The sequence below is a fragment of the Artibeus jamaicensis genome, unplaced genomic scaffold (genome assembly GCF_021234435.1).
Source record: "Artibeus jamaicensis isolate MK-2021 breed Jamaican fruit bat unplaced genomic scaffold, CSHL_Jam_final contig_384, whole genome shotgun sequence".
In the NCBI taxonomy this organism is placed as follows: Eukaryota; Metazoa; Chordata; class Mammalia; order Chiroptera; family Phyllostomidae; genus Artibeus; species Artibeus jamaicensis.
The window spans coordinates 14,986,706-14,998,640 of NW_026521810.1; positions in this window are offsets into that span (position 1 = coordinate 14,986,706).

Below are 11,935 nucleotides of genomic sequence, written 5' to 3' on the forward strand. Positions count from 1 at the left end.
TTTTGAAAATATGTAAAATATTTCTTTTTTTTAAAGTGCAGACATATTTTTTTAGATTTTTAAAAAATTTATTTATCTTTAGAGGGAAAGGGAAGGAGAGAGGCAGAGAAGTATCAATGTATGGTTGCCTCCCGTGCGTCCCCCACCGGGAACTGGCAGGCATGTGCCCTGACTGGGAATCGAATTGCAACCCTCTGGTTTGCAGGCCCACACTCAATCCACTGAGCTATACCAGCCAGGGCTGTAAAATGAGGAGAGGCTTAGGAATCTCTAGTATAACTTTAAACATTCCAACATCTGAATCATAGGGGTGCCAGAAGGAGAATAGGAAGACCAAGAAATGGAAAACTAATTTGAACAAATAATGAAGGAGAACTTCCCCAATCTAGCATAGGAGATAGACTTCTAGGAAGCTCAGAGGGTCCCAAAGAAGTTGGACTCAAGGAGGAACACACCAAGGCACATCATAACCACATTACCCAAGATGAAAGATAAGGAGAGAATCTTAAAGCAGCAAGAGAAAAGGAGACAGTTACCTATAAAGGAGTTACCATAAGATTGGCAGCTGATTTCTCAAAAGATACTTTGTAGGCAAGAAGGAGCTGGAAAGCAATATTCATGAAAGGCCAACACCTACATCCAAGAATACTCTATCCAGCAAATCTTTCACTAGAATGGAAGGGCAGATAAAGTGCTTCCCAGATAAGGTCAAGTTCAAGGAGTTCATCATCACCCAGACCTTATATGAAATGTTAAAGGGACTTATCTAAGAAAAAAAAGATAAAAAACTATAAACAGTAAAATGGCAACAAATTCACAACTATCAACAACTGAACCTAAAAACAAAAACAAACTAAGCAAACAACTGGAACAGGAACAGATTCACAGAAGTAAAGATCACATGGAGGGTTATCAGTGGGGAGGGGGAAGGTGAAGAATGGGGGAAAAGGTATGAGGACTAAGAAGCATAAAATGGTAGGGACAAAATAGACAGGGTGAGGTTAAGAATAGTATAGGAAATGGAGAAGCCAAAGAACTTATATGACCCATGCACATGAACTAAGGACAGGGGTGGGGGAGGATGTTGGTGGGAGGGGGTGCAAGGTGGAGGGAGATAAAGAAGAGGGGAAAAATGGGACAACTGTAATAGCATAATAAATAAAATATACTTTAAAAATAAAAAAAATAAAAGTACCTTTCTTAGCTGAGAGAGAGATGTAGTTTGCATCTCTGGAGGGTGCCTGGCTGATTTTGTGTCAAGGGTCCCTTTATCCTACAGCAGAAGGCCCATTTAGGGGCCCTTCTTCCTCACATTGACTTGGCACAAACCTTTAGCGTTCCCAGAAGCTGTGCATTAGCTTCCATCTCTCTTCTCCACCCCCTGCAACAGGATTTGTTCTTTCACAAACCTTAGTGTTTGGTTTGTGTAAAGCCCTAGGACCCAACCTGCTGGTCACCAGGTTGGTTCCAGCTGCTGGCAGTTGTGTGGACACTGCAGCAGCTCATCTTTACTGCTTGACAGCTGATTTGTAGTCAGCTCAGTTTGGGCCCTGCTGTGGGGCTGCTCCAGTTGTGGGCTCTTCCTGTTTTGTGGGGGAAGTCCCCTTTAAAGCTGGTGCTTAAAGCTGAAACCAAATGTAACGGCCACGGCCACCACAAAGGGAGGGTCTCAAGTTCCTTCTAAATCTTCACTGGAGTCCTTAGGAAGTTCAAGGCCGAGGGTCCTGGAGGAACCCATCTCCTGGTAGTTTCTGTATCTAGATTTGTTTTCCCCCCAGTGAGGGAATTTTGTCCCCTGCCTCTCCTTTCCCACCATGACTTTTATTTTATGATTCCCATTTTAAATTTAGCCAAGAATTGCAGACATTTTTTTAAAGATGAAAAGAAGCCAGTGGGGGTGGGGGTTTTGATGGTGAGAGTGGGGGGAGGATTGGACAGGGGTGAGCGATGGCCAAAAAAGCAGAACAACTGTAACTGAACAACAAAAAATAAAGCAGTATATAAAAAAAGAAGTCACAGGATGATCCCCTCTCTTTCTCTATGAGACCAAAGAGGAGAGATTAGGAACTGACTCTCCCATTTTCCTTAGAAACATTAACCCTGGGGCGGGTAGGGGCAGCTGTTGAGCGTTAGGGTGTGCCTTAGGGGCAGATTGAGCAAATGAGAGTGGCCCCCAGAAGTAAGGCAGCGGGTAGTAAGGCAAGGTAAGGTGAGGACTGTGTGTAGGGAAGCATCTGTTCCAGCCCATATTGGTATGCATAATTTTTTTTGAGTGGGGGAGGCACATGAGATTTTGATGTGAAATTGCATGCATCTTTAAAACATGTGTGTACCCCAAACCAGAGTAGGCCTCCAGGGTACAGCCTTTCCCCTAGGAAAAGTCTGCACTTTTGCTAGTTTTCCCAGCTACCTCTTAGAGGGAAGCCTACAGTCTATGGGGACTGCCTCAGGGTGGTTGCAAGATACTTGAACTTTGTCTTAGTTCTTTGGGGCGGCTATAACAAAATACGATAGACTGGGTAGCTTATAAACAGTGGAAATTTATCTCCCATCTTTCTGGCACCTGAAGTGTCCAAGTTCAGGGAGCTGGCAGATTCTGTGTCTACAGAGGCCTATTTTCTGGTTCCCTTACAGCTGTTTTCTGGCTGTGTCCTTAAGTGAAGGAAGGGAGCTTATGAGGAAGCTCTGTGCGCTCTTTTTGATGAGGGCACTAATCCCATTCATGATGGCTCCACCCTCTTGACCTAATCACCTCCCAAAGCCTCACTGTCTAACACCATCACCTTGGAGGTTAGTATTTCAAAATGTGATTTTCCGGGACACAAATATTCAGACCGTAGCAACCTTGTCCAGGTAAGTCTCCCAGGCCCTGTGGAACTAAAGGGTGTTTTATCAACACGACCTTTCAAGGAGAGGTCAGCCCTGGATTTGAAAGATTTTAATATTTGTTTTGGTTGTTTCTACTATTTTTTCCATGGGTCCCCACCCCAGCCGCATCTGTTAGGAACCTGCTGGGAGCCACACTCCACTGAGATCTGCCTCCTGTCACCCAGCCCCTTATCCATCCACAGCCTTGGAGGCAGCTGAGCTCACCTGAGCTCTGTCCTCCGCCCTGCCCCCACCTGTGTTATGTGGAACTGGTCCCTGTTACCAAAAAAGGCTGGGGACCCTGATTTAATATGTGTTTCTACCATCCAGCATTTCAAAATCATTTAAAATTGCTTATGTCTTTATAGATTACTGAGAGATTCTCTCCCCTGTTCATTGGTTTTGGTAACAGCTATGTTGAAACAAGTCATGCACTGTACGACTTGCCCATTTTGATTGCACAGTTCGTGGCTTTTAGAATAGTCACGAAGCTGTGCAGCCACGGCCACACTCGCTCCCCAAGAGAAACATTCCCCAGCCCCAGGCAAGCTCTACCCTGTTTTCGGTTTCTACTTGCCTCTTCTGGTCAATTCACATAAATTACATTATGCACTATAAGGCCTCTGTGTCTGTTTTTCATTTAGCACAACGTTTTTCAGATTCATCTGTGTTGTACCATGTATCAGTACTTTATTTCTTTTTATTGCTGAATAACATTTTATTATGTGGATATACTAGGTCTTGTTTATTCATCAGTTGCTAGACATTTGGGCTGTTTCTACTTTTTGGCTTTCATGAAGAGTGCTGCTGTGAACATTCCTGCACAAATTTCTTTCAGAAATTTCATGTATCTCTTTATTTATTTATTTGAGAGAGGGAAAAGGATGGAGAAAGACAGGGAGGGAAATATCGGTCGGTAGCCTGTCACATGCACCAGCACTGACAGGGAATGGAACCGGAAACCCAGGAATGTGCCCTGACCAGGAGTCAAAGTGGCGATCTTTCACTTTGCAGAAGGACGTTCAGCCGATGGAGCCACGCCGGCCAGGGCCAAAACGGCTATTCATTGTGGTAAAATATACATAATAGGAAATTTGCTATTTTTAGCACTTTTTGTTCTTGTAGAATATCTTATTCAATATATGAAATAATTTGATTAAATCCATAGAACTGCGTTTGTTTTATTTTCATTTCTTTAAAAAAATTTTGGTAATTATTTTAAACATTGTGGTAAAAGATGCATAACATAAACGTTACCATTTTAACAATTTTACAGTGGAGCGTACAATTCACTGGCACTAAGTAAGTCCATTCCCGGTGCTGTGCAGCCATCACCACCACCCACCTCGGGACGTTTTTATCTTCCCCACATGAAAGTCCACCCATTAAACAGCAGCTCCTGATTTGTCCCTCCTTCCAGCCCGTGGCAACCACCACTGTACTTTGTCTCTGTGAATTCGCCTATTCTCCGTCCCTCATATAAGTAGAATCATACAACATTTATCTTTTGTGACAGGTGTATTTTACTTTACATGAAGTCCTCCAGGCTTATTCATGTCATAGCATGTGTCGGAATGTCATTCTTTTTAAAGGCCGGGTAACATTCCTTTGCGTGTATATACTGTACTTTGTTTATCCATTCCTTATGTACAAACTTTTATGTGGAAATACGTTTTTACTTCTCTTCGGGGATATACCTAGGAGCGGAATTGCTTCTGAGACACTGGTAGGCTGCTTCCCAAAGTGGGTGCACCATCTTGTATTCTCATTAGCAGTGTGTGAGGGTTTCAGGTTCTCTACATCCTTGTCGACACTTGTTATTATCTGTTTTTTAATCATAGCCATCTTAGTGGGTATTCTATTTATATTTGTAAACATGTGAGATAATTAGAAAGGCTTGAATGAGGAAGAAAAAAGCCCCTATAATTCTATCATCCTACCTGAGGTACCTACATTTAACTTTTAGGTCTTACCTTCTTCATTACTATTTATAATATATATGTAATCATACTATATGCATTGTTTTGCAATTTTTTAAAGGTTTTATTTATTTATTTTCAGAGAGAGGGGAAGGCAGGGAGAAAGAGGAGAGAAACATCAATGTGTGGTTGCCTCTCACACGCCCCCTACTGGGGACCTGGCCTGTAACCCAGGTGTGTGCCCTGACTGAGAATCGAACCTGCCACCCCTGGGTTTACAGGCCAGCGCTCAGTCCCCTGAGCCACACCAGCCAGGGCTGCTTTGCAATTTTTTAATTTAACTTACCAATAGATGGTATTTTTCTATGTTCTTAAGTATTTTCTGCTATGATTCGACAATGTAATTTCCTGAAGTGCTATTTTTAGTTCTGTCCCTCATATTTAGGGAGTGTCTCTCAATGTATGCAATTTGATAGGAAGTAGGGCAGACACTAAAAGGTGGGTAGACACTTCACCCCTTGCAACTAGGGGGCTGCCATGTCACCAGGCTCAGCCAATGCAGGCCTGTCCAATCCAGTGTCCCTCAGGTAGGAGGACCTGGAAGGACTGACCCAGAGCTGGCAGACCAACAGAGACTACTCCCAGCAGCCATGGCAGCCGAGTGCAGATGGCAGCTTTAAGTAAGTTGACTGAGATCTGAGCTGGTAACGAGCAGACCTAACCAACTCCAGATCTTGACCATTAACCATCACCAATTTAGGGCTTTTATTGAGATTTCCCCTGCCTTGACTCTGTGGTGGGAACTACGGAAGTGAGCCAAAGCCCTAACTGGGATGCTCCCCCTCATCTACAGTGGTGGTGAGTTTTCACCGTATTTTTAAAGTTACGTGTTTTCATGACTGTTGTTAGGAACATGATAAAAGACATAGAGGAAGAATGGGAAACCAAGGGGCTGGCATTTTCATGAGCTGGCTCCCACTCCTGTTTCAGGGACAGGTCCCTTCCCCAGCCATGGCCCCAGAACTTAGGCCCTGGTTCCTGCCTCTGCCCACAGAGCAACACCACCAGGGCAGCCAGCTGCCAGAGGAGCAAAGCAGTTAGAACCTCCACCGGGGCCTGTGGGAGCTGTACTCTACCCTCCCTGATTTATTTCATTTTTTCCTAATACAGTTCTTTCTTTCATCTTCACCAAGGACATGCTTATTGATTTTAGAGAGAGGAAAGGGGGAGAGAGAGGGCAAGAAACACCAATGTGAAAGAGAAACGTCAGTCAGTTGCCTGTCTGTGCCCCAACCAGGGGTGGAACCTGCAACCTAGGCATGCGCCCGGACTGGAATTGAACCCACGACCTTTCGGTTTCCTGGTGGACACACCAACCAACTAAGCCGCACCAGCCAGGGCCCAATGTAACTTTTAATTAATTTATTGCATGTCCTACTTTAGGAAGATTCATGTTAGAAAGAAAGGTGAATTCTTAGCCGCCTAACCCACATCATTCATGGGAAGTACCTGTTTGTAGAGTATTGGAAATATAAGACCAGAAGCTCCTTTCACAAGTGTTTTCCACACCCCTGCCCACCCCATCTGTAGATAACTGTCCATCTAGGGCAAGACTCTGGAAGAATCCACTCTGCACTCTTCCAGCTTGCGAGAGGATGGAGCACTGAGCTGGGCCCTGGAAAATGCCATGTCTGGCACTAAGGACATTTTCCTTGTCTGTTTTAGAGAAATACTGCAACCTTGCCATGTGTCCATTGGAGGTGAATGATCTTCAACTGACCTCAAAGCAAGAGACCAGCTTTACACAGGACAACAGTCCTCCTCCCTCCCTCCCAACCACTCAGGCCTCAGGCATGGGAGGGGCTCGACCTACAGTCCCCGGGTAGCCTGGAGCCCAGTGCTACTAGTTGTCCCTCTGTGCAGCCTTGAAGACTACAGACTGATGAAACAGGTGAGGAAACCCCTTAAAGTTAGCTGCAACCCGTTCTGGGGTGCAGACACAGCCTTCTAGGAAGGGCCAGTTCCTGAAAATAAAGACATGATGGTCCGCGATGTACAGCTGCCAGGCCACAGGCAACAATGGGGTGTCCATCCTGCCGCCACTGCCCTGCCCTCCGTCCTCTATAACTGGCTTCCTAGTGACTGAGCAGCCCTGGAATGGAGAGCTTCGGAAGCACTGTTCCTGCTGCAGAGAACAGAAAGATGAGCTCCCTCTCACAGTTGAGCACATAGCTGTCATGCTGAAACAGATACAAGGGGTTCCAACTGGAAGAAATGTCACCAGAAATAAGAGTCCACAGTTCAATAATTTTTAAATTCAAGCTATGACCTTGGGTGGATATTCCCTAACTCTTGGCTGGTTTAAAATTGACAATCCTAAGCCAGGGGTTGGTATATTATGGCTTTCTGGCCAAATGCAGCCTGCCACTTGCTTTTTTAGGACCTGTAAGGTAGAATGGTTTTTACATATTTAAATGGTTGGAAAAAAGCCATCAGAGGAAGGATAGTATTGCAGGGCTTGCAAAAATTACACGTACTTCAAGTATCAGTATTTATAAAGTTTTATTGGAACAACAGCCCCGCTGGTGTGTGGATTGTCTGTGGCTGCTTTGGTCCCAGGACAGCAGAGCTGAGTAGCCGCCACCCAGATGGCAAGGCCTCTAGAGTCTCTTTGCTTTCTGTCCCATTGCAGAAAGAGGTTGCTGACCCTTGACCTAAGTGATCAAGTGACTTTTTCACATCTTCCTGGAGTAGTTTTGCAAATACCTCATGGGTGGAAAGGGGACTAGGAGATGGGTGGAAAGGGGCCCTAGGAGGTAGCATTGGTCAAAGCTGGGTTTATAATGGTTCCTCGAGTAACTGAATAAATGGTTTTTGGCCAAGGCAGGTGTCAGATTTCAGCAGCTTTTTGAGTGAAACTATTTTGGCCAGGTGAGGTAGAATTGAACTTTGAAGTCCCCTTTGCCTGTGCACTCACAGGAATGTGGAACTACCTGCTGAGGAGAATCCTGGCCCTTTCAGCAGCTACCGCCTTGGAGAAGAGGCTGCTAATCACTACCTGGAAATCCTAGGCTCAGTCTCCGTAATGATATGTGCTTCCTTCTACACAGCCCAGCTTCAGAGAAATGTGCAGCAGGCTACATTTCCTTTAGTGTTACAGCCCAGTCTCTGTATTCTACAACACCCCCCCCCCCCAATCACCACCATCACCACCATCTGCCATTATCATCACTATCACCAACACTACTATAACAGGGCACAGGCAAGGGGGGGTCCCAATAGGGATTTGGAATGGGGTCCAGAACTCAGGGTGTCCAGGAAGTATTGGGAAAAAATATATATATAGGATGTCCTCACCCCCAGAAGTCTAAGCTGGGGGATAGGACACACAGAGCAGGGCCATTCGGAGCTGTTTTGTACAGTAACGGCTTTGCAGCTAACCTCTGGCCTGGTCATTTAACATATCTATAACCTTTAACTGGTTTCATGGATATGGTAAATAGCTGTGGCCATGCTCTGAGCCAGGGAAATGGGAGTGACTTCAACCCATGATGTAACTGGAGGCAGCTCCCTCTGGTTACAGAGCCTGCATGAGAGCTTGGAAATGATTGGCTCCACGCCATGGGGCCACACCTGCCCAGACTCATTATGGCAGCCCAGAAAAGCTGGAAGAATACAGGAGTGATGGCAGATGTAACTGATTGTGGGACAAGTTGGAAATGGGGCTACAGATGAAGATTGGCACTGGGATTTAAATCCAGGAACGGCAACCATGCAGTTTTTTGTTGGGACCACGCAACTTTGGCGAGAGTCAGGACCCCGCGGCTTTGGAGTGCTCCCTTTAGCCACGTGGCTCAGGAAGCAGGAGAGACTTTGCCTGGAAGAAAAGGGGTGAAGGGGCTTTTGCTGGTGGGCTATGAGAAGGTGCCACATGGTTTTGGATTAACTGAAAATAACGATTATGACACAGCTGATGGTGCTGGGAACTGATGGCCTACCTGAGCCATGGACTCTTCTTTTCCTGAGATATGGTACCCCGGACTGGGCAGAGGGGAGAAGGAAGGACTGTAAGCATTTGTGGGTATTTAAAAGACTTTAGTATTTTAATGAAGCCATTAAGTTATTACTCTAAGTCTGTATAACTCTTTGAATAAATAATTCATTTCCTTTTCACCAGTCTCTGGCCTTGAGAGATGTCTTTCCCTGATGGCGGTCAAGGAGAACCTAGTATGGGGCAGGGGACCCCAGAGCACAAGGCGGGTTCATTCAGTACTAGTATATCATTCGGCCTGCTCCCTGGGGGTTGTGTCTGTAACACCACCCCACCAGCACCATGACTACCACCATCCCCAATGTCAGCACCGTTACCACCACTACTGCCATCATTCCTACCATTGCCACTACCACAGTACTACTCCCACACTAATTACCCAGATCACCTTGCAACTGCATGTCTAGAAGAGACTTAACTGCTGTGAGCCCTCAAGGACATTTTAATGTGAAGTTACAATGGCAATTATGAGGAATGTTTCACTTAGAGAAAAAAATGAGATAAATAAAAAGGACATTAATGCAGTTAAAACAAAGGTTTAATATGGCACTACCAACGGCTAAGTGGGCCAATTGACCCTCTGTCGGCCCCTGCCAATTAAAGGGTCCTGCACAAGTCTGCTTTATTTATACCAGTATGAAGAAATTTGAAAGACTGGAAGGAAGAGATTACAATGAGAAACCTGGCCAGTAATCACTTGGGGTAGCAGTCAGGCTGGTTATATCAAGCACAGGTGATAACAGGATCAAGGTCATTGGCTTAACTTTTTGCTGGGGACCCAAAGCCTTTTCAGTCGAGAGTGGGTAAAATGGTCAGGAGATAAAAAAGAACTTTCCAAAACTCCTTCATGTGAAATTCATAAACTGGTACCAAAACCCACTGGTGAAGCCCTGACTTGGGCTATTATATCATTAGAGTAAAAGAATTTTAAAATGTAAGGATTGATACAATTATGAAGTTGGAATGTTTAAACAAGTTTATGCTAAAAAAAAAAAAGAAGTTACAAGAAGTATGTCAGCCCTAATCGGGTGGCTCAGTTGGTTGGGTGTCATCTCAAAAAGTGAAGGGTCATTGTTTCGATTCTGATCAGGGCTCATGCTGGGGTTGCTGGTTCAGTCCCCATTTGGGGCACATACAAGAGGCAACTGGTCAGTGTTTCTCTCACATCGAGTTCCTCTCCCTGTCTTTCCCCCTCTATTCTCTCTCTAAAAATAAATAAATAGCCTTGGCTGGTGTGGCTCAGTGGACTGAGTGCCATGCTGCAAACTGAAAGGTCGCTGGTTCAATTCCCAGTCAGGGCACATGCTTGGGTTGTGGGATTGGTCTCCGGTAGGGGGCATGCGAGAGGCAATTGGTTGATGTATCTTTCACACATTGATGTTTCTCTCCTTTTCTTTCTCCCTCCCTTCCCCCTCTCTAAAAATAAATAAATACAATATGAAAAAAATAAAAAGACATTATATCAACTTTAATTGAGCATTTTACCTGATTGCATCATGGAAGTAGAGATTATATCTCACTGGGGAACTGGGACAAAAAGACCTTCAGTTTTTTCCTTTAACTGTCAGAAAGAAAGACTCTAGAGGTAGTAGTAAACTTTGCACCCTCTCGGGTCCATGGAATTGTTTACTACGGCTAGAAATACTTACTGCTTGTTTCAGCTGAAAGCTGTCAAGATATTTGAAAGGATTTAATAACTTTCTGATTAGAAATTTGGCCAAATCGGAAGCTCCTATATCTAAGGTTTGGTTCAAAGAGTACTCAGTTTGTTGCCTTGTTTGAGTGTTGTGTGTCAGTCTTGTTTTGTGTGTACTTTGTTTACTGGCTTGAAAGTGAGAAGCAGGGTTTCTGCCCCAACCCCTTCTCCTCCTCTCTCTTCTGCATCTCTGCACGCATGGCAGCCACCGCCTTGTGCTCAGGCTCCATGCTAGCACCTTCTTCGTCTAGGAAAATCTGCTGCTTTCAATTCAGGCATTCCGGAGCCACTCTTTACTCTATGAGCTTGCCAACTTGATTGTGCATGCCCGCTTTCCATATTCTGTTTGTGTTTGTCTACAAGTCCCCCTTAAGGGGCATCCTTGAAGGAGAGAATCTAAGGCTTCTTGCAAACAATGGAATGAATTCTTTAACTGATTATAAATTAATTTTTCAAGGGCTTTAAGAAATTGTTACAACATGCAAAGCTTTGGTCATCTGAGCTAAATCTTAACTTAGTCCACCTACCAGAAACATAATTTGGATCCAATATTTTTCTCTGAGTTCTGCATTGTACGTGAGGCAAAAAGCTAGCATTTCAAAATGAAAGGTATGAGATTTCTGTCCTCATTTATCTGTATGTTTATATATGCCTATGTATGTATATTCTAGATATGATATTACTGATTATCATATTATTATCATACATATTATCATACATATAATATTATGTAATATTAAATTGGCTTAATCACCCTAGCTGGTGTGGCTCAGTGAATTGAGTGCTGGCCTGCTAACTAAACAGTCACCGGTTTGATTCCCAGTCAGGGTACATGCCTGGGTTGTGTGGGCCAGGTCCCCAGGTAGAGGCATGCAAGAGGCAACCACACTTTGATATATCTCTTCCTCTCTTTCTCCCTTCCTCCCCCCTCTCTAAAAAGGAATAAAGTCTTTAAAAAAAATAAGTAAATTGGCTTATACCAATAAGTGCTTATATAAGAATTCTCAAACATATAACAGAAACCCCAGCATTTTTTAGAATCACATGAACTAGAAAATATTTCATTTTAAAGATGGTCTGAGTTTGCTTTGGATAAATAGGCACACCTTTAGAGCCATCAACATTGAATAACACTTTCATCTGCCTGGGTTTATTAGTCAAATAAATTTATATTATCTCCATTGCAAAATTTGTCAGCAATAAAAATAACTTAGTATGATGAAATTTGCATAAGTAATCTAAACTTAATTGTAAATCAAATAAATCTAAGATAAGAAGTTTCTTTTCAATGAACTCTTCAACTTAAACATGGTTATCTACAGAGCCTGACCACTGTCCACGCTCTGCCATGCTACCAGCCATGCTGCTTTGCTGCCTCCTCCTTGGTTGCCGCGTGCACCA